The sequence below is a fragment of the Eschscholzia californica genome, unplaced genomic scaffold (genome assembly GCF_041429995.1).
Source record: "Eschscholzia californica isolate CP2 unplaced genomic scaffold, dmEscCali1.0.p SCAF_6, whole genome shotgun sequence".
Taxonomy (NCBI): Eukaryota; Viridiplantae; Streptophyta; class Magnoliopsida; order Ranunculales; family Papaveraceae; genus Eschscholzia; species Eschscholzia californica.
In genome coordinates this window covers 24430573-24451417 of record NW_028238483.1, presented here as the reverse complement: position 1 = coordinate 24451417, position 20845 = coordinate 24430573, and the positions used below count along the sequence as shown (strand labels likewise).

General features: G+C 36.2%; 2 long non-coding RNA genes across 2 annotated transcripts; both read left to right on the top strand.

Annotated features, from left to right (window-relative positions):
- Positions 1-1090: 1090 nt before the first annotated feature.
- Positions 1091-3915, top strand: LOC147532787 (uncharacterized). Its single transcript, XR_015227324.1, has 4 exons — positions 1091-1253; positions 1336-1395; positions 2423-2503; positions 3633-3915. It is a non-coding gene; the product is annotated as an uncharacterized LOC147532787 (long non-coding RNA).
- A 1621-nt stretch (positions 3916-5536) lies between these two features.
- On the top strand, positions 5537-9899 carry LOC147532786 (uncharacterized). Its single transcript, XR_015227325.1, has 4 exons — positions 5537-7237; positions 7320-7379; positions 8407-8487; positions 9617-9899. It is a non-coding gene; the product is annotated as an uncharacterized LOC147532786 (long non-coding RNA).
- Positions 9900-20845: the final 10946 nt, after the last annotated feature.

Here is a 20845-nt window from a genome sequence, read left to right as displayed (position 1 = left end):
GAGTCTATAACCGAATCACTGGTGAAACTGGTTACTACTTTGATTTTATTTGTAAATCAATCAAAAACACTTTCTTTCCAAATTAATGGAGAAAAACTAAGGAATAGAACAACTCAATATCTTTCGTATTTCTAACCGATAATGTCTGTTATCCAGAACAGATGATTCGTAGTCGAATCTCACTATCGATTTAAGATCGGAAAGAGGAATTTTATCCTTCTGTGTTTACTGATTTATTACTTTAAAAAATCAACACACTTCTGATTTGGAAAATCAGAATGTCTTTGATTAAGAAATCAGATAGACTAAAAAGAAAAAGAAAAATCGGAGGATAAGAAGAAGAAGAATTTTTTTTTTTAATCGAGGCGAGGTATTCCTCTTTCATTAAGACAATTGACGCCCTGTATAGTACCAAACAGTTACCGGCGTTTGTCTCCCAGGATACAACGATTAACCTTTCGATTCAATGGTACTTCGAATTAGAAAGCAGTCGAACTTGAAAGTATACTAACCTCTGACTTATGCAAATGGACCAAACTTCTTGCTTATGAAACTCCTTGAAAACCCTACAAAATATTTCTCTTAGATACTCTAATATGATCTTCTAATAATACTTGACACTCTGGAAAAAACGGATTGAAATTTGGAGTTGATTTGGGTCCTATAAATAGGTTTCGAATAGATGCATTCATAAGGGACACTTCTGTTGGGTTTTAGGGACGCATCTGTTGGAAAGTAAAGTGACGGGTCACTTCTTTAGCAACAGACGTGTCGGCTGGGATTTGGGCCGTCTGATCTGGACGTGTCCTCTTTGCGTAAATAGCCCCCAAACCAACTTTTCCTTATTGCGATTTTAGTCCATAAATCAACCAAAAATCGATCAAACTTTAAACTTGAATATCTCATTCATCCGGAATCGGATTTGTAACATCCCAAGATTTTAAGTTAGACGAGGGACCATTCGAAACTCAGGCCAAGTTAAACACTGGGACTAAATGTGCAATCAGGTCAGAATCAGGGGGTATTTTGCAATTAGTACAAACCCAGGGACTAAAGTCAAAGTTCGTTTGTTTTAGGGGAAATCAGAATTGAGTTCTTCCTTCTTCTAACCGAGTTCAAGAGTGGCGTGGGGGTATCGTGGGAGAAGAAATTCGATCAAGAGAGGAAATTGGTAGAAATTCAAAAGGGGAATAGTTGCTTCATCGAATTTAAGCTTCATGATGTGATCTAAGCATGGTTTTTGTGCAATTTTAGTAAGAGATTTTGTGTTTCTCTCTCTAAAACTCATTGGTTATGTGATTTGGGTTTTAACCGAGTTTGAATTCGAATTTGTAGGGAATTTGAGAGGAATTGATGGAACTTATGAACCTGTAAATCAAAGGCAACTAAATCAAGGTAAAAATTGTAGTTTGATGATTTAATTGTGTTGTTCTAAATTTTAGGGTTTATGAGTTTGAAATTTAGGGGTTTTCTGATTTTAGGGTTTGAATGAGTGACAATTTCATGTAGTTTTAACGTGATGCTGGATTTAAGAGATGGTGGAACCTAGAGGTGAAATAAGGTCGAAATTAATGAGTTCTATAGACGTCATACCCGTAACAGTGTACTGTTAGGGCTGTAGCATGATATGGATGGTTCAAAAGCTTTTAGAGTCTTATACAAACTTGTAGCTCGTCTCGAGCCGACTCCAGAATGGTATGGTAATAGTCGTTTCGAGTTCGGATGGGGGAGTTATGGCCGTTAGAGTGAACATCGCGCATTCGGGAACGACTGATGCACTGCTGCGTTTAGTTGGTTCGTTTCGAAGTTGTACACTGGGGATTTGGCCTAGACCTTAAGTAATGAAATGTTAGTATTCGAATAATTGGGAAGTAAGTGAATTGGTATTTAAGAAATGTTGAAAGTTAATAGGGGTTAGACTATAGACCGAACAGCAATTTCAGGGGACTGCACAATGCAGTCTGTTGTGATGCGTTTCTGTGTTATTTGAGTATCCGGATGAAGTTTTACATAAGAGATAAATCGTAGCTTAGGTTGTTAGCTTTCCGAAAAGGTATGGTACAAGGTATTTCAATCTCGGACGAGAGAGTTACGACTGTTATAGCGCGCAACGCACTGTTAGGAAATTCAGATTTGCTGCTGTTTGCATTTTGCTATTTCGAGGACCGTACACTTTAAGGTTGACCGAGATACTGAGTAATGAAATGTTAGATATTGAAGTAGCTTTTCAACGATATAAGATATGCTTGAATTGGGACTAAATTGTGACGAGAATGAATCTAAGACAGAATAGAGTCACTCGGGGTCTTCCGATGTTAATGCGAGTCAAGTCTCTTTTGTCCCTCTTGTCGTATTGTCTTTTCAGAGTTAATTATGTCATCTTAAGATTCTTGTCGAGGAATCTAAGTTTATCTTTGTCTAGGAGGTCAGAAGGAAAGCCGAAACGAGTTGGGAGCAAGATGCTCGAAGCAAAGCGGATGAGGACGGAGTCCTGAATCGCTAGGTAGGGGATACCTCTTGTTTTCTTTTATACTATTGTCTAGATTCATGCTAGAAGTAGGAGTTATGCATGCATCATTATGTGTAGATGGTAGGTGATCATATATGCATGATTTTAACCCTTGATTTCAATGAAAGTTGTCTTGTTAGTTTGGATTATTGATATTGATGGGTTAACGATTTAGACTCTGATTTCCATGAGCTTTGTATCGTGAATGTGACTTTCTTGATGCGATGGTTTTATATATGCAAGCATGTCTTACGAATGATTTCTAGAGAAATGGTTTTTGAAATGGTTGGTGATAATCGTTGTTTCAAAAACATAAGATTTCGTATGCTGTATGTGATTGATGAAGTGGACTGAGACGAGTCATGAGGGTCTTGGCAGTTGTAGTGCTCCACTCTCTGGCCAGGATTCTCGTTTAGGTTGGACTCTCGGGGCTCAGGGATTTGCTACCCTTGACCGCTCGATTGGACTGTAAGCCTGTTTGTTCTTACCCTCGGGGCTCAGAGGCTGTACACCTCTGACCGCCCGACTGGTTTGGTGATTGGGATCCCTCTGCACGTTATGATATGACTCTTGGTTGTGCCACTTCCGTGTTTGATAAGATAATGAATCGAATGTAATATGGTTTTGATATACGAAAGTAAATGGATTTTGAAAGATTGCATTAGATGCATGACAGGGTACCGAAGAGAGTAAGGTTCAGGTCCTACCATGGGTATTGGGGGACGGCTCTATTACTCGAACTCGGTGATCTAAAACGTATTTAGATACTTAAGGTATATATGTATCATGAGGTAAACTTTTCAATGACTGTGGAGTCGCCTAGTGGGAGAGGGGCTTACCTACCTAGGGGTAAGCCACTTTCTCGAGAGAATTTGAGTACCTTGGTTAGTGCCGGAAATGGGACGGTACTAGCCAAAGTACTATAGAATTCTCTGGGTAACTCTCTGTTAATTGAGAGGCATACCAAGGATGGGCAGTTAAGTCTGCTATTGTATGCTAGTATTAGGATTGATATATATTTATATGTGTGCATGTTTTACTCGAGAAAAGGCTTATCGTAGTTTTGTTTTGGGACTCCTCTACCAGTTTAACTCGTGTCGGTGAGTTACTGACCCCCTACCAGTTCTTAGTGTGCAGGTTCTTAGTTAGAATCATCTGCAGTGGCTGGGTTAGCAGATGGATTGCAGTGGTTGTGGCGGGGTGCCACTTTGGGTGTTATCTCTTTTCACTTTGGTTTTCTTTAGCTTCAAGTTATATTTTATTTCACGAAGAACCATATAACATATATATGTATCACATAAGTTGTATAAGGACGTATGGATTTATGTAGGATGAGTTAAGTGAGTTCTGGTGGTTCGGTTTTGAACCAGAGTCTGTTAGTTTAATTTTAGTTTCATTTTAGCTTCCGTTGTGTTTGTGTATGCGAATGTATGGTTTGCATGACAGATTCTACAGGTACGGCCGGTTCGATTTACAGAGGAGATGCTGCCGAATTTTCGGTTCGTCTGTGAATTGCCGGGGCGTGCTCGCGCCTAGTTATGGGGCACGGGGCGTCACAAGTGGTATCAGAGCATGAGTTCTGGCGACCAATAAGTCGTGTATAGTGTAGAGCTGTGATCGCTTTGGACTGTAGGGAAAGATAAAAAAATGATCAAGACTTGGTGTCTAAAAGCTTCAAGATTAAAAAAAAAATTACCAAGAGTAAAAGAATATATATATATTCAAGGTTTTTTATTTTTTATTTTCTATTTTTTCGTTGTTTTCTTCGTTGTACTCGCAAAAGGAAGACCCGATGAATGGTTTATGATCGTGATTGGTTCCTTCAGTATGGTTTAAGCTGTGGTTAGAGACGACTACTATTCGTGAGAATGATAGGTGGTGTAAACTTAAGGACAGTTACAAGTGATGGAGAAAAGTTGTGTATAGAGGCAGTTAAGATAACTGAAGAAAGGGCAACTTGGCCATAAGAGTTGGGTGTGAGATCAATATGAGGCTGGTGTCCACGAAATTTTCGTACGGACAACTAGTAAGACTGGGAGGACAAACATGGTTAGTCCGATAGGGTGGTCAATGGATTTGGTGGAAAACTTTTGGATTAGCAAATCACATCTTGGTCGTGGAAAGACCAAATAATGTCAAATTGCAAACATCAAGTGAATTTGGTACATGGTGGTATGAAAGGTGATAAGGTTAGCTTGAATTTACGGAAAACAGAGAAAGAAGTCAAAGGACCGTTTAGTGACTTGTTGAGGAAATGTATTTCAGAACTTGGGGAAACAAGTATGGTTTAGAGAAGTTATCTTTCGGAGGAGGTCACAAAGAAAAGGGGAGATTTTAAGGAATTCGGAAGCTGGGAACGAAGTGGAAATCAGATCCTCGTATAAGAACTAACCTAGTGAAACGAATGGTTAAACAAGTCAACAAGTAAATAAACATATCAGTTCAGTCGTAATAAGGATAGGGAAATCAGTAAGGTAAATTTAAGATCAAGTGAACTAAGAGATTTTCAGCGAGTTAAGGAAATCCAAGGTAACAAAGTGTGGTGGCAATCAGGACAACAAGGATTACTGCTGGGAGACAACACAGTTAAGGATGCACAAGCAGGATTAACATGGTCAATAATGATGGAGTTGTGGAAAAATCTTGTAAGCCTAAGTTACTCGAGCTGGTGATTCTCATATGAAGGCATTGCCAGGAGTAGCTAACCTAGGCGAACCTATAATATGGGAAATGCCCTCAAGTAACAAAGAAGCTACGGATTGAACCACATAAGAAGTTAATGACCAAATGACGTTTTGAAAGATCATACAACCTGGATAATACAATAAAAGGACTTACAAGATAAGTAGTTGAAAGAACTCAGATATTCAGATAAAGGAAACGACTATAACGATGGCAAGGAATAAGATGTGGTGAGATTTTAGGTCAAAGTAGTAGAGGCTTCTCAAGGAAGTCATCGGAATAAGTAAATGGTTGGGATAACAAAAGAACATGTTAGAGAATCTTATGTGATCTTCAGTAATTTCAATGGTACAAGATCGAAGGATAAAGATATCTGACAATAAGTTGGGTTGGGAGTAACTCGACAAATACGAGACCAGATCAGAGATGATTATTTTGGGGAAGCGAGTAAGTATTGTGATGTTGATTTTGAGTGCAACAAAGTCAGGAATTGGTATGTTGAGGGTTCATCTAGCCTAGTAATTCTCCATGAGGAGCACCCGTAGTATTTGGGAAGAAAAAAGTTGAAGTACGTATGTTCGCAAAAAGAGTGGAGTATGAAACAAAGAAGGCGGTTGGAATTCTTGAGGGACTGTGGCATTGGATTGCTTCATCACACAAGCAAGGCAAATGTAGTAGCGGATGCCTTGGGTCGAAAGAAAGAAAAAATTGTCATAGACGATACAACCAAGTTAATCTCTTAGCTAAGTATTATGGGGGAGTTTAGTTTCGACTATAAAGAGATTGAAACCTCAGAGAAGATGTATGTAATACCGGTGCGGTATTAATAGATCACACCTAGTTCATTGAGTAGTGGTTAGCAAGTAGATTACTGATCGCCTGTACTCAGAGTTTAAAGGGCAAGCCGAATATAGTGAGGAAATGGACCGACAGATACAAAAGGATGGTAGTTTGAGATTTAAAGGAAGACCATCGGTACCGACTGAAAGGAATATTGGAAAAGAGGTGAGACAACTCATAAGACTCGACATACAGTACACCCCAGGACTACAAAGAGGTACAAGGAGTGGAAACGAAGTTGTGGGTGGCCAAGAATGAAAAGAGACATATCAAAATATGTGAAGGTATATGAAGTTGCCACCAAGGTTAGTGAAAGCTCAGAATATATTTCAAGTCTCAGAACTAAGGAAGTATCAACTAGACTCATCTAATGTGATTAGTGGGGACGAGTTAGAGATTGATGAAGATGCGACCTACGAGGTTACGCCAATCATGATTTCAGACAAACAGCTAAAGATACTAAGGAACAAGGAAATTCCGTTGGTGAGAGTTGTATGGAGGCACAACACCATCGAAGAATCAACATGAGAGAAGGTGACAGAAATGCGAGAACATCCGGAATTCTTCACGGATCAACGTAGGGGTCTAGTTTAATTTCGACAATGAAATTCCTGTAAGTGCGGAGGATTGTAACAACTCGGGTTTTCAAAGAGAAAATGAAATGAATAAGCTCATAAGTATTACAACAAGAGAATCTCTTCGAGGACCTGTCAATACAGTTAAAAGGTGATGATGGTAGTGTGGAGTGATAAACAAGACTTGTGGTGTGATTTATTTGTGAATGAAAGGAAAATGAGGCACTAAAGTGATCTTGAGCAGAAAAGAAGCGAGTTGATCCAAATTTCGAGGACGAAATTTCTTTTAAGGGGGGAAGATTGTAACATCCCAAGATTTTAAGTTAGACGAGGGACCATTCGAAACTCAGGCCAAGTTAAACACTGGGACTAAATGTGCAATCAGGTCAGAATCAGGGGGTATTTTGCAATTAGTACAAACCCAGGGACTAAAGTCAAAGTTCGTTTGTTTTAGGGGAAATCAGAATTGAGTTCTTCCTTCTTCTAACCGAGTTCAAGAGTGGCGTGGGGGTATCGTGGGAGAAGAAATTCGATCAAGAGAGGAAATTGGTAGAAATTCAAAAGGGGAATAGTTGCTTCATCGAATTTAAGCTTCATGATGTGATCTAAGCATGGTTTTTGTGCAATTTTAGTAAGAGATTTTGTGTTTCTCTCTCTAAAACTCATTGGTTATGTGATTTGGGTTTTAACCGAGTTTGAATTCGAATTTGTAGGGAATTTGAGAGGAATTGATGGAACTTATGAACCTGTAAATCAAAGGCAACTAAATCAAGGTAAAAATTGTAGTTTGATGATTTAATTGTGTTGTTCTAAATTTTAGGGTTTATGAGTTTGAAATTTAGGGGTTTTCTGATTTTAGGGTTTGAATGAGTGACAATTTCATGTAGTTTTAACGTGATGCTGGATTTAAGAGATGGTGGAACCTAGAGGTGAAATAAGGTCGAAATTAATGAGTTCTATAGACGTCATACCCGTAACAGTGTACTGTTAGGGCTGTAGCATGATATGGATGGTTCAAAAGCTTTTAGAGTCTTATACAAACTTGTAGCTCGTCTCGAGCCGACTCCAGAATGGTATGGTAATAGTCGTTTCGAGTTCGGATGGGGGAGTTATGGCCGTTAGAGTGAACATCGCGCATTCGGGAACGACTGATGCACTGCTGCGTTTAGTTGGTTCGTTTCGAAGTTGTACACTGGGGATTTGGCCTAGACCTTAAGTAATGAAATGTTAGTATTCGAATAATTGGGAAGTAAGTGAATTGGTATTTAAGAAATGTTGAAAGTTAATAGGGGTTAGACTATAGACCGAACAGCAATTTCAGGGGACTGCACAATGCAGTCTGTTGTGATGCGTTTCTGTGTTATTTGAGTATCCGGATGAAGTTTTACATAAGAGATAAATCGTAGCTTAGGTTGTTAGCTTTCCGAAAAGGTATGGTACAAGGTATTTCAATCTCGGACGAGAGAGTTACGACTGTTATAGCGCGCAACGCACTGTTAGGAAATTCAGATTTGCTGCTGTTTGCATTTTGCTATTTCGAGGACCGTACACTTTAAGGTTGACCGAGATACTGAGTAATGAAATGTTAGATATTGAAGTAGCTTTTCAACGATATAAGATATGCTTGAATTGGGACTAAATTGTGACGAGAATGAATCTAAGACAGAATAGAGTCACTCGGGGTCTTCCGATGTTAATGCGAGTCAAGTCTCTTTTGTCCCTCTTGTCGTATTGTCTTTTCAGAGTTAATTATGTCATCTTAAGATTCTTGTCGAGGAATCTAAGTTTATCTTTGTCTAGGAGGTCAGAAGGAAAGCCGAAACGAGTTGGGAGCAAGATGCTCGAAGCAAAGCGGATGAGGACGGAGTCCTGAATCGCTAGGTAGGGGATACCTCTTGTTTTCTTTTATACTATTGTCTAGATTCATGCTAGAAGTAGGAGTTATGCATGCATCATTATGTGTAGATGGTAGGTGATCATATATGCATGATTTTAACCCTTGATTTCAATGAAAGTTGTCTTGTTAGTTTGGATTATTGATATTGATGGGTTAACGATTTAGACTCTGATTTCCATGAGCTTTGTATCGTGAATGTGACTTTCTTGATGCGATGGTTTTATATATGCAAGCATGTCTTACGAATGATTTCTAGAGAAATGGTTTTTGAAATGGTTGGTGATAATCGTTGTTTCAAAAACATAAGATTTCGTATGCTGTATGTGATTGATGAAGTGGACTGAGACGAGTCATGAGGGTCTTGGCAGTTGTAGTGCTCCACTCTCTGGCCAGGATTCTCGTTTAGGTTGGACTCTCGGGGCTCAGGGATTTGCTACCCTTGACCGCTCGATTGGACTGTAAGCCTGTTTGTTCTTACCCTCGGGGCTCAGAGGCTGTACACCTCTGACCGCCCGACTGGTTTGGTGATTGGGATCCCTCTGCACGTTATGATATGACTCTTGGTTGTGCCACTTCCGTGTTTGATAAGATAATGAATCGAATGTAATATGGTTTTGATATACGAAAGTAAATGGATTTTGAAAGATTGCATTAGATGCATGACAGGGTACCGAAGAGAGTAAGGTTCAGGTCCTACCATGGGTATTGGGGGACGGCTCTATTACTCGAACTCGGTGATCTAAAACGTATTTAGATACTTAAGGTATATATGTATCATGAGGTAAACTTTTCAATGACTGTGGAGTCGCCTAGTGGGAGAGGGGCTTACCTACCTAGGGGTAAGCCACTTTCTCGAGAGAATTTGAGTACCTTGGTTAGTGCCGGAAATGGGACGGTACTAGCCAAAGTACTATAGAATTCTCTGGGTAACTCTCTGTTAATTGAGAGGCATACCAAGGATGGGCAGTTAAGTCTGCTATTGTATGCTAGTATTAGGATTGATATATATTTATATGTGTGCATGTTTTACTCGAGAAAAGGCTTATCGTAGTTTTGTTTTGGGACTCCTCTACCAGTTTAACTCGTGTCGGTGAGTTACTGACCCCCTACCAGTTCTTAGTGTGCAGGTTCTTAGTTAGAATCATCTGCAGTGGCTGGGTTAGCAGATGGATTGCAGTGGTTGTGGCGGGGTGCCACTTTGGGTGTTATCTCTTTTCACTTTGGTTTTCTTTAGCTTCAAGTTATATTTTATTTCACGAAGAACCATATAACATATATATGTATCACATAAGTTGTATAAGGACGTATGGATTTATGTAGGATGAGTTAAGTGAGTTCTGGTGGTTCGGTTTTGAACCAGAGTCTGTTAGTTTAATTTTAGTTTCATTTTAGCTTCCGTTGTGTTTGTGTATGCGAATGTATGGTTTGCATGACAGATTCTACAGGTACGGCCGGTTCGATTTACAGAGGAGATGCTGCCGAATTTTCGGTTCGTCTGTGAATTGCCGGGGCGTGCTCGCGCCTAGTTATGGGGCACGGGGCGTCACAGGATTTGAGTGATTCTTGAGTCTAAACTTAAGAGCTCGACGAGACGAACGCAATGGTGTGCTTCGTTTCTGAGTTTGACGACTTGAACCGATCCAAAATCGGCTCCGATTCCAACAAGTTCAACAAAAAAAGTAGAAGATAAAGGGAACCAAGCAAGCTAGAAAAAGGTACGAGAGTGGTCCCCCCCAAAGTTGAAAGAGCTTGAATTTTATAATGTCACATAAGAACGACGGAGAGAGAGAGAGAGAGAGAGAGAGAGAGAGAGAGAGAGAGAGAGAGAGAGAGAGAGAGAGAGAGAGAGAGAGAGAGAGAGAGAGAGAGAGAGTGAGAGAGAGAGAGAGAGAGAGATGCACTATAGAGACATCACAAAATAGTATTAATAAAGTTGCACAAACAACAAAGAAAGCAAGAGAATCGTAAAATTCTCTGATTAAGGAAATTAAATCTTTCAAATAGAGGCATCTACTTGATTAATACGAGGTAGGTGAATCCTTATCTCTTAGAAATATTTCACATACATTAAGTGAAAACAAATATTATCATGGAAAAAGTTGATAAAATTTACTTGAAGAAACAGGTAATGAACTATAGTCCAGAAATAATAGACTACTTAGTCCAACCTAGAACCTAAAAGAATTTCTAACAATGTAGCTACCTCACAACTGAAATGATAATTAAACATGTATAAATGGCAGAATTGGTCATTGTAAGCATTCGTAAACGTAAAGGAAAGTCAAGTTAGATGAACTGTTTCTATTAATGAGACGTTTTGTGTATACAGAGACAATGAATGATCGCACCTTAACTCACTTGCCAATATTCACTTGTCAATATTAGTTATAGTTATTAGTAATTAACTTACATGTTCATGATGTCTTTTCAGAAAACAATTGAGAAAGCGAACGTTATTGAAACATATTAAGCATGCAAGGTTGAGACAAGCCTTAATTTGAAATTGTGCTGCCTATCAGCATTCTTATAATGGTGAAACTGTTTGTATGTACAAATATATATGTATATAAACCATTTAATTTTTATCTATACGTAAATAAATCATTTCAGTTATTGTCCGGTCATCATTATAGAAACAGTATTTATGTTATCAATCAAGATTTTAGTAACAAAATTTCAAAGATATTGTTTTATTCTACTTGTTCCTTGAAATTTTCATGTGCCGCTAAAAATTTCTTCTATGCATTCTAACGCATTCAAATTAGATTTTGGAAAGAAAGGAATCCGAAATGGGTGAATAGTCCAAAAAGGACTATCCTATAGTGCGGGTAAGATCTACAACCATTTGAAAACTAGTTGCATGTCCAACAGCAAATATGTCATACTTTATTAATACCCATAATACGCTCCTTCCCTTCATATCACCTATCCATCTCTCTCTAAGAAATTTCTATGTGCTTCCTCTTTCTTTAAGAGATTCTACAGCCTATCCCTCCCACCGTCCTCTCCTGAAATTTTTACGAACTCTCACTTTTCTCTATTTCTCTCACAAAATTCAAAAAAATCTAGATCAGGAAACCCTATTCCAGATTCGTTTGGACTTGAAAGTCTGGTAAAGATTCATATCAAATCTTTTTCGGTTTAATGGTGAAGAGTTAGATCGGTGATTTTTGGTTTATGGAATAAAAACAGATTTGTTGGGATGTGTAAGCCGTAAATTTAGAACCAACAAGTCTGAATTTTGATTTATTAATGGTGAAGAAGTTGAATTTAATGTATGTGTGTCTCTCTCCATCTCTCACGCAATCTGAATCTGGATAGGAACCCTTAATCCAGATTCGCAGAGATCTGGAAGCATCAAATCTGGATTTAGGGTTTAAAATACCAATTGTTGGTTCTCTTTCCTACATTGTATTTTCTTAATTTTATCTTATTACTCTATCTACCTCTTTTCATCTTAAAGGAATTTCATTGTTATATCTATAGTTGTTTCTACTAGATCTGATCTAATAAATTTAAGATTTTAAAGTTTGAAGATGAAATTGTTTTTTCCTGTTTTTGTATGTATTGGCATGATGACAATGATTATGTACTGGACATAACATAATGTTCAATACTTTCCCCTCCACAAACTTATGTTTTGAAATGCCAAACGATTTTTTTGGGGATTAGTTTTTGCAAATTACATTTTTAACTATCTCTTATATATATATATATATATAGGAAACTTATATATTTTAAATAAATTTGCCCAAGATATAAGGAAAGAAAGTTAAAGAAAAAGAGAGTAGTTAAGGAAACTTAGCTATTTTTAAAAGATCTGCCCAAAAAAAATCTGCCCAAATAAAATGACAAGTCTATATTTGTGGAAAGTACATTCGTAAATATCCTCTATATATATTTACAAATGTCGTGTGCATTATTTCATCAAAAAAAAATGTCGTGTGCATTATGATGATATCATAAAATTAATTTCGAGAACATTATATTATGTACATTACATTTCCAAATGTATTGTAAATTTCATAGTTTCCTCTGCATGTTAAGAACGCAAAGTATAGAAAACAAGTCTCGAGCAATAAAAGTTATACGTCTTCATATAATGTCTGATGGTTGTAAATGAATATTGTGCTACTTGCACGTCTAGGCGTGAGCACGACTCCGGCATTGCGCACCATTAAGACTTGGTCGACCGTGACAGACCTAGATATTAATACTCAAAGACGTTAGCCAAAAGAGATCTATCGCACCCGTAGGGCACGATAGACACCTAGTTCTTCTATATAATCTAAAAAATTCAAATAATTAAACCATAAACCTAATTGTATCCAAGATATAAAAATAATGAATGTTTGTAAATCTATGACAACCAAATAATACTACGAAAAAACAAAATGCATAAATAACAAAATAGAAAAATAAAATTACCTGTAAAAGAATTTTTGACGGTTTTCAATATAGGGCCATTTCTTTCGTTTTCCATTTCTTTTTAGTTAAAAAGATTATGAATTATTAACAATGTTAACAAATAAATTTCAGGGAAATTTGGTCAAAAGTCCCCATAAATTTTTTGATTTAGTGAAAAAAGATAAGTCAATTTTTGGTTTGTAGTCTTCAGTTTTGTGAGTACTTTTTTGATTTTCAAATACTTGCGATCTCATTACAACGTCTTGCGACAGTTTTGCACCGCGTTGCAACAACTTTGCAAAAAATATTGGATTTTTAACCAAACAAACAAATATAACAAAAAAAATTCAAATTTTTAGTTTTTTAACGAAAAAAAAGTATAACTTATCTTTTCAACTAAAAGAAGATTAAAAATAGATTTTTAGCTCAACCTCCTGTAAAAGTAAACTAGTGATTAAATCCTAACTGAATAGTGGACTTTTTGAATTATTCTTAAACAGTTCAATAATAAATAGTGATTTAGTATATGAATGAATTTGATTTAATAATTAAAAAAGAACTCTTGAATAAAAGAAAAAATCAGAAACTAGTAGAGAACGGTGAGTACTGAATATGCAACGTACTATTTGGACCGGGACAGCAAGGCAGAATGGCACGAAGGCAAAATTGTTGACGTCATGCGCATGCTTGTCATCCTGCCTATATATATAGTATGGAAAAACTGGGCCTATCGTGGTGGAGGCAGGGGTGGCACATACTATTTTATTCTTTATATATTTTTTACGGAGACACTTGATTTTAATTTATTTTATTTATTATTTTGATGATGATAGTTTTGGTAAGAGGTGGTGAAAATAGTGGTGATGGTGATGGTGGCGGCTTTGGAAAAGGAATTGTAATGACCGTGATAGTTTGTTGCGGTAGAGGGAAAGTAGGTAACCAAAGAAATTCCTGAGTGAGATTCGTGTATACATTTTTTTTTTTTTTTTGAAATAACTGAATTAATATTAACGGTTATAAAAGGTTACATAGAAGATATATGAATTCGTGTATACATTAAATTTAAGTAACCTAATTTTAAAATCAAAAGCATAACATTTAACTTAAAAAAAATCAAATTTTAACTTAAGTGAAACCAGAAGTTTTCAGGTTACAAATATGGTGGCCAATATATGGACAACCAATTTTTTTATATGGACAACTATTTTATGTGGACAACTAGAAAAATTAAACTTTTTATATGGACAACAATTTTTAAGCGGACATCACACTATAATTTTTCACTCATGTTCTATAAGAATTAAAAAATTTATTTTAAGTCCTCCCTCTTCTCTTCCATAAACCCTAAACTTTATTCTACTTCTTCTTCTTCATCACCCATAAATTTATATGGAGACAAATTTTGGAAAGACATGGTTAATCATGACACCAAAAAAAATATGAAAATTCGTTGAAAACTCTGTCCAAATATTATCCCCTAAAAGATGTCGAGTACTCGAGTTGCGGTTTGAAGAGCCTCTTCTCTGCTTTGTTTTTTACTCTGTCCAAATATTATCCCCTAGCTGCCTGTTGCCTTTCAGTGGCACTAGAGAAAGTTGCACCTTCATTAATGGTTTGCTTTGTTGCCTTAAAAGTCATTCTTGGTATTTGGGGGTTAGCATTGCCGTGGGCAAGTGAACTTTCACTGTCTTTTAATGGAGTCCCATTGCCCTCCATCTCATCCTCTTTGGATTATTCTATGCTAATAGAGAGCACCCTTCTCCCACTTCACCCTAATTCCTCGTCCCACCGATCACTCTCTTCAATAAGTCGAAGTGAAACTGTGGAATGGTTTTCTTCATCTGTTTCTCTGTACTTGGTAATTTCTATGGTTCACAAAGATGATGAAGAATAAGAGGAAAACCCTATGAAATTCTATAAGTTTCTTTCTCTCTTCCGCTTTCTCTCGCCGTGATTATATTGGTATTGCCCATTCGCGAAATAGTAGCCCTAAGGAACTACCAAGATGATGATGATGAATGAAGGGTTCTGTTATTAACTATTGTTTTTGTTAATGGTCCACACATTAATAACATTTAATATTTAAAACCTTATGGAGTTGTCCCTTTATTAAATCAAAGTCAACAAAGTCAAACATAATTGACCCACACCGGACCCGAAAATAGTTGTCCATATAAGAAGATTGGTTGTCCACGTATTGGCCACCACAAATATTTACCACTAGAAACTCTAAAGTTTAATATATTGTTAACTTACATTCATTGGTTACAATATGACAACTACCTATCAACAAGCATTAGAGTATGCCTCAACTACCTATCCGGCCCGGATTTAGGCCAAACAATCTCCTATCAGGAACATCACTAAGTTGAATCCCACAAAATCACAAATGCAGCTCCTCATCCAAGAGTTCTCCAAATTCTCACTACAAAACTTCACCCTCTTCTTTCTGTTTTTTCTTCACCTCCATCACCCGCAGCTACCTCCAAACACCACCACCATAAATTACCCTCTATATCTTCATCGCACCAACATGTCACCAACAACCACCATGTTCTTCCTTCATGATCACCAACCACCATCAAGGAGTGGAAACCTAAAAAGTGAAAAAGATCTAGCATTTGGAAACTGAAGATAAACAAAAAGAAAATCCTAATAAGGAGTCACATACTTACGGTTGCAGGCCAAGCTGGAAAATCTTTTGTATGATGAGAACAGACCAATCAGAACTGGTTTTCGTAATCCACGGAACCAGTCACCAACTGTTGTAATCCACAGTACCAGAAACCAGTTAGTGAATTCCACGTCATTATGTCATCCTCTAAGTCACTCTAGCATCTCCCTTATTGTAATTTTACGATACCAATCAATGGCTCCTGGCCCATTCTGGCAAAGCCGGCGTGCGTGGAGTACAAAGAGCAATACTTTGTTCCTCTAGCTAGCTAGATTCATTAAAGGAAATAGTCATTATATATGTATAACACAAAAAGAAACAATACTAATGATGGCAAACGAACGAAAACTTAGAATTATAAAATGAGTTTTCAATCTTCATCAATAAGCAATATGATGAGAAAAAAAAACATAAATGCAACTTTTTGTAACATGAATGAATCACTGCATAAGATAAATACCTCAGGATGACGAGCTTGTAATTTTTTTCCCCTATTATTAGTGGAAAAATTATATGGTAAATCGTTGATCCGATTGTTGAAAATATTCAAAGTGTGATTCATTTTTAGATTGAAAGCTTCAACCCTAGAAAGCAATGAACGAAGGTATTCATCTACCAACATGACAAGGGGAAACAAGATATCTAGAAAAAGATAGGTATGTAGTCTCATGAAACTAAAATGTTAGTTGCATAAAATAATGACAGAGCTACAGAAGAAAGTAAGATAGGGGTGGAGGGGGAGAGAGATACAATATAGGAGACGCAGATATGTTAGTATTTATAAGATGGCTAGAGCAACCTAAATAGAGAGACCAACAAGAGGATTTATGTCCACAATTTTCTTATTAAAGAAATTAAATCTTTGAGATAGAGGCATCTATATTGTAATTAATACCAGACAGATTCATGCTTATCTCTATTAAAAATCATTCATATATTTTCAGGGGGAAAAGATATTGCCTAAGCCATGAAAATTATTTAACAAGATTTATTTCAATAAATCAATAATAAATTCGAATTCAATGATTACAGAATATTTATTCCTAGCATCTGCCAATGTACCTACCTTACAAATGGAAAGATGATAAAACATGTAAGGATATTAAAAGTATATAGTCACTGTAAAAGCGGAGAAGAAGAGTAGATCGAATGTTTATATGAATGGAACATTTATATGAACGAGATATTCTATCCGTACAAAAATAATGAATTAATGAACTCCCAGAATTTTTTGTTTCTCCAAAATATCGACCAATACAATTATGTAAAGCTCGTCTTTGGTTTTTAACTCTAAGGGACTATAGTTTTCAATTTGGAAAAGAATATTACCATACTCTAGTTTTCTTTAGAAACGTTAAAATTCACAATAATGCTATTTAGATCATCTCGAACGTGATACTCTAACAAAAATTTTAAAAGCCTTAGTTGTCAAGTGTCAATGAAGATTCTCTTTTCTAAGTGACAATGTAAAGACGCTTTAAACTTTTTTTGTTTCCAATGAAGATATCCAAAATACCTCAACTTAATACACATGTCACCCTTAGATTCAATAGGGAAAAAGAATTTAACAGACATGTGACGGTAACGGAAAAAATGAATCATCTGGGTATTTTTTGATAAAGTAGGGGACTACGCGAGAGGCTAGTCATAAAGTAGGGGGTCATTGGGAAATAACCTTTTTATTTCTAAACTAGTTCCAATACTTTTTAATTTTAAATCTCCCTTGATGCACGGGGTCCAATTTTCACCCACGTAGGTCAAGATTTTGAGGGTGATGTTCACGCAATTCGAGATGTTCTCGGTCATTGCTCTATCAGTTCGAAAAAAAACTACAAAGTTATAAAAATCCAACCTTAGTTTCAAGTATCTTACTGATTTTAACAACACAATTATATCTTAGAATATTTAATCTTTTTTTCATTTAAAATATGGATGTAAACTGATGTATATATTTTGCTGACATTCTCAATATTCTTGTAGTATTTTATATTCTAACAGCATAATACGCATTGTTACAAAATTTCATAAATTTTCTTGTAGCATTTCTTTGATTTTTGCATATTTTGGCAACTCTACCAACATCTTCTAAAATCTGAAGAATCTATCATATTTTTACAAACATAAATAAGTTGGATTTAACTGCAATTGAAGTATATATATATAGATTTCTCGCAAAGTTTTACATTTGTATTCTTTTACATCAATGCGTTCATATCATTTATCCCTCAATTGATCCAGTAACAACCGAGCTAATTCAACCCTCTTCCTTTACGCTTGTGGGAAATGATAAAGTTACAAAAGATTTTGGCAAAAAAAGGTTCCCAGCTGATGTGGCGGGTGTGGTTTCAAACTTTGACCAAATCTAGGCCGTTGAGAGATGAAAATCACAACCGCCACATCAGCTGGGAACTTTTTTTTGTCAAAATCTTTTGTAATTCTAACATCTCTCTACGCTTGGATATTATTAAATTTTCGGCTAACATTCCGTTTGAAAATGCTTATAGTTAGTTTCGACTAGCAGTTCATCTACGTGCAAAATCACATACAAGCACAATCTTCCACAATATCGTCAGTAAACTTGTAAAATATGTTAGTGTTCAAACAAGTATTTGTAATTCATGAAATGATAAAATAAAGAAAAGGTAAAAGAATCGAAATGTAAAACTTTATGAAAAATCTTTACAGTTTTACTACTGATAAAGTCATTTTGAGAGTAACGCAATTATGTTTGTAAAATATGTTATGTTTTGTCAGAGTTTAGAAAATGTTGGTAAAATTCCATAACTTATGCAAAATCAAAGAAGTGTTATAACAAATTTGAGGGCATTGCCAACTGCATAAACAGACTCGTTTATTCAAAATTACAAAGCGTAAATGATTTTCTGGGTAAGTCAGAAAATTATAAAACGTAAATATGTTGTTAAAATCAAGAAAATGCTATGAGGACATACAAAATATTTGCAAAATATTTAATTACTATTCGAGTGTGTTTGATATCTTCTATTTCCATGGAAATAAAAGAATTTCCATGGAAATAGGTATTTCCACCGTTTGATACGAAGTACAATTCCATGACTTTCATTCCCTAAGGAATCTATTTCCATGAAATAATCCACTTTTAATTCTTTGCTCCCCCGTCGGAATTAGTTTCCATGGAAAGTCAAAATTCAAAATAAAATATTTTGATATATTCAGATACTTGAAACATAATATTTATCTCCATATATGTTCAAAATGACATTTTTACTCATAAAATTTAGCAAAATAAACTTTTACTTATACATTGAGCAAATGACATTTTTGTCCTTTTACCAAATGACATGTTTACAAAGTTGTCAAAATGACATTTTGGCTTTATATAGGCAAAATTTCATTTTTACCCTTTTATAATATCTAATTGACATTTCACCCTTATGTTGTCAAAATGACATTTTTACCCTTGATAATATCAAAATGACATGGAAGTTGTATTATCTCTTTCGTTAGAAACCAACCACTTTTTTGCTCTCGGGCGGAGTTAGTTTTCTTTTGTCACCGTCGCCACCTTTTGAGGAGGAGGAAAATCAGTTATTCCTAGATTTACGGTTACTTTCACGGTTATAAGTCAGTTTGAGTGGTTTCTTTTTAAATTTCAAATTTATTCTCGGATTCCAGCTTCAAAGCCAGGGTTTCCTTCTCTGTCGCTCTTTAGGGGCTTCTTATTCTCAAAGTTTTAGACTTTATTTTGGTTTTAGTTTTATCTTGTCTTCTCGATGGAAACAATAAACACAGAGTTAATTCAACAATTCTCCGAACTTTCTACGGAAGATCCTCCGACTATCCAAGTTCAAGGGGAAGATTTAATACCATGAAACAATGAGATTATTAAAAATGGAGTTGTGTGGATCCAAATCAACAAAAAAGTTGATATATCACAGGCTATGATGCGATTATCGAGGGTGATCCACGGACCAAACAAATTTTTATTGTCGGATGTTAAGGATAATGTATTCCTTATAAAATTTCATACGGGAACTGAATTAGACATTGCTTTAGAATGTTCTCCATGGGTAATACGGGAAGAGTTGATTATCCTTCAGAAGTGCAAACCCGATATCCCACCGGAAGATTATACTTTCGACAAAGCATGATTTTGGATTCAACTTCATGGCATTCGAACAGCATACTTAAACAGCACAGTTATTAATCATCTTGCAGGATCTATTGGTTCATATATCCCTACTTCGAAGGAGGAGGCCTCGAAATGGAGCCTATTTGGTCGGGTTAGGGTGGAATTAGACATCACTAAGAAATTACCACTACGGGTTAATCTTAATCAATCTAATCATAAACTTATTTCCATTGAAATTCGTGTGGAGAAATTACCACGCTTTTGTATTTATTGTGGATTACTGGGACATACTATGAAAATTTGCCCCACTGTTCTTGCCTTTGGGGATGTCCTAAAACTGGACATCGATAATAATACCCGTGCTTATGTTGCGAAAGCCTTACTACCGAAATATAAAGAGGAATACAAAGTTTCTTTCACCACCAGGAACCCACTTCGTGAATTGGGTTCATTCGGAAATGATATTTTATCAAGAATTGTTAATTTTTCTTTAAATGAAAATGATGATACAGGAGAAGAGCAGGTTCCTGCCAACAAGAGTATTCATCAGAACTTTGGAGAACTTTTGTCCAATCTGATCGAGGCCAAGAAATCAAAAGTTCAAAGGAAGACTGACGATGCATCAGTCTACTCGAATGTTTTATACTTGGATACCCAGGAGAATCCAAAATGAAAGCAAAACAAGGATCACACAAATATGGTGGTTGATATGGAAGATGATACTACATCTTCATCAATAAGGACTATCAAACAATATAAGCACTCTGGTCGAAATTCAAAAAATGGAATTCAAAATGAAAGGGTCCCGGCAACCCTAATGCCGCAGGGGTCATGGCTGCTTTTGCCTGGAATTGTCGAGGGCTTGGGAACACCCCGACAAGGGAGACTCTATCTCAGTTCCTTGGGGCTATTAAGCCTTCAATTGTTTTCCTCTCAGAAACTCGTATTTCTAAATATATTCCTCTTCCATGTTTTAATAAATTTCATTTATCTAAGTATTTTATTGTTCCATCTATAGGTCCTAGTGGCGGTCTAATATTACATTGGTCCCCAGAATTTAATTTCGAAATAATATTTTCTTCGCCTAACCTTATCCATGTGACAGTCAGTAATGTGACTGACAACATACCGTGGGATTTCCTATTTATTT